This window comes from Elaeis guineensis, chromosome 3, assembly GCF_000442705.2.
Source record: "Elaeis guineensis isolate ETL-2024a chromosome 3, EG11, whole genome shotgun sequence".
In the NCBI taxonomy this organism is placed as follows: domain Eukaryota; kingdom Viridiplantae; phylum Streptophyta; class Magnoliopsida; order Arecales; family Arecaceae; genus Elaeis; species Elaeis guineensis.
Window position 1 is genome coordinate 38,207,098 of NC_025995.2, and position 2,711 is coordinate 38,209,808.

Below are 2,711 nucleotides of genomic sequence, written 5' to 3' on the forward strand. Positions count from 1 at the left end.
CTGAAAGAGAAGATCTATCTTCTCTTAGGACCCTTTTCTTTTCCATATTATTTCTGATTTTAGAGAGGTCAAAAGGTTTGACTTATCCCTTGTTCCTCCTTATATTTTTCATCTCATAGAATATCCAAGAGATCCAAAAAATATTTTTTAGATTAACCATCTGGAGGAATTTGCAAGAAGCTAGCACTTCGAGCGGATCTTCATTCGACGAACTTGTGATTTTGTTGCAGCCTCATGTGGATCATCTGTAGAGGCTGAACACGTGTGCAGCTCTAAAAGTAATAAAAGAAATCAACCACCGAGTTCTCGACCCACACCAAGATAAGAGATCTGATCTCTTCTCTTATCTAGATGTGATCTAGGTTTTAGATCTAAAATTATTTTAGACCTAGGGTATTGATTTGATAAATCCCAAAGCTTTTATTTTTTGATTTATAAATATAATATGATAAGTTATAGATCCTAATTGTAGGATTTAGTAATTTGATTACATAAATTTATATATTAAATTATTTAATTTATATATTTTGCTGTATTATATTTTAAAATTATTTTAAAATTCATGCATGAAATCCTGCACCTTTTCCAACAACTATGAAACTCGAACAGTGATATCAGAGCCACGTCATATGCATGAGATTAGGATTTAGATTTAAAATTTATAGAAAAAAATTTCATATCTAAAAGTTTTTGATGTCGTTCTGACATAAAGTTGCCTTGGCATAACTTGTTATGCTAAAAAGTTATCCTAGAATGATGTTAAAATTTTTAATAAAAAAAAATAGATCTAATTTTTTCAGCATATATGTGATATATGCTTTGTTGTTTAGATCTGAAAAGAGTTTCGAGATCTATTTTGATTCATATATGTGATATATGAAAGCATGTTTAGGGCTGAAATTTGTTTCTATGACCTGAACTTGTTTATGTACATGATACATGTTGGATATAAAATACCCTCCCCAGCCGAAGTTCGTGACGGGAGTGACCCTCCAGGGATTCTACCGACGTCCGACCTTCGACGACATCTGTCCGAACCTCTCAGGCAGTCGAGCCTCTGCAACGTTCCCAAGCTCTGCCAATGGATAAACCCCCACCAGTGTAGGCCGGATTCTCCACGACGAACGGACTCCACCCAAGTTTCGGCGGTGGTCGACCACCTGCTAGACTTCATCCGGACTCCTACGGGAGCCAGACTTCATCCCCAACTTCATCTACAGGAAGACTTCATCCGGACTCCTACAGGAGCCGAACATCGTCCCCGACATCAACTGCAGGTAGACTTCATCCGACTCCTACGGGAGCCGGACTTCATCCCTGACTTCAACTGCAGGAAGACTTCATCCGGACTCCTACGGGAGCCGGACTTCGTCCCCAACTTCAACTGCATATAGAATTCATCCGAACTCCTACGGGAGCCGGACTTCGTCCCCGACTTTAACTGCAGGAAGACTTCAGCTGGACTCGTACGGGAGCCGGACTTCATCCCTGACTTCAACTGCAGGTAGACTTCATCCGGACTCCTACGGGAGCCGGACTTCATCCCCAACATCAACTGCAGGAAGACTTCATCCGGACTCCTACGGGAGTCGGACTTCGTCCCCAACTTCAACTGCAGGTAGACTTCATCCGGACTCTTACGGGAGTCGGACTTCGTCCCCAACTTCAACTGCAGGTAGACTTCATCCGGACTCCTACGGGAGTCAGACTTCGTCCCCAACTTCAACTACAGGTAGACTTCATCCGGACTCCTACGGGAGCCGGACTTCATCCCTGACTTCAACTGCAGGAAGACTTCATCCGGAATCCTACAGGAGCCGGACTTCATCCCCAACTTCAACTGCAGGTAGACTTCATCCGGACTCCTATGGGAGCCGGACATCGTCCCTGACTTCAACTGCAGGTAGACTTCATCCGGACTCCTACGGGAGCCAGACTTTATCCCCGACTTCAACTGCAGGAAGACTTCATCCGGATTCCTACGAGAGCCAGACTTCATCCACAACTCCAACTGCGGGTAGACTTCATTCGGACTCCTACGGGAGCCGGACTTCGTCCCCAACTTCAACTGCGGGTAGACTTTATCCGGACTCCTATGGGAGCCGGACTTCGTTCGCAACTTCAACTGCAGGAAGACTTCATCCGGACTCCTACGGGAGCCGGACTTCGTCCCCGACTTCAACTGCAGGAAGACTTCATCTGGACTCCTATGGGAGTCAGACTTCATCCCCGACTTCAACTGCGGGTAGACTTCATCCGGACTCCTACGGGAGCCGACTTCGTCCCCAACTTCAACTGCAGGAAGACTTCATCCGGACTACTACGGGAGTCGACTTCGTCCCCAACTTTAACTGCAGGTAGACTTCATCCGGACTCCTACGGGAGCCGGACTTCATCCCCGACTTCAACTGCAGGTAGACTTCATCCGGACTCCTACGGGAGCCAGACTTCATCCCCGACTTGAGCTGCAGGAAGACTTCATCCAGACTCCTACGGGAGCCAGACTTCATCCCCGACTCCAACCGTGGGTAGACTTCATCCGGACTCCTACGGGAGCTGGACTTCGTCCCCAACTTTAACTGTAGGTAGACTTCATCCGGACTCCTACGGGAGCCAGACTTCATCCCCGACTTCAACTGCAGGAAGACTTCATCCGGACTCCTACGGAAGCCGGACTTCATCCCCGACTTCAACTGCACGTAGACTTCATC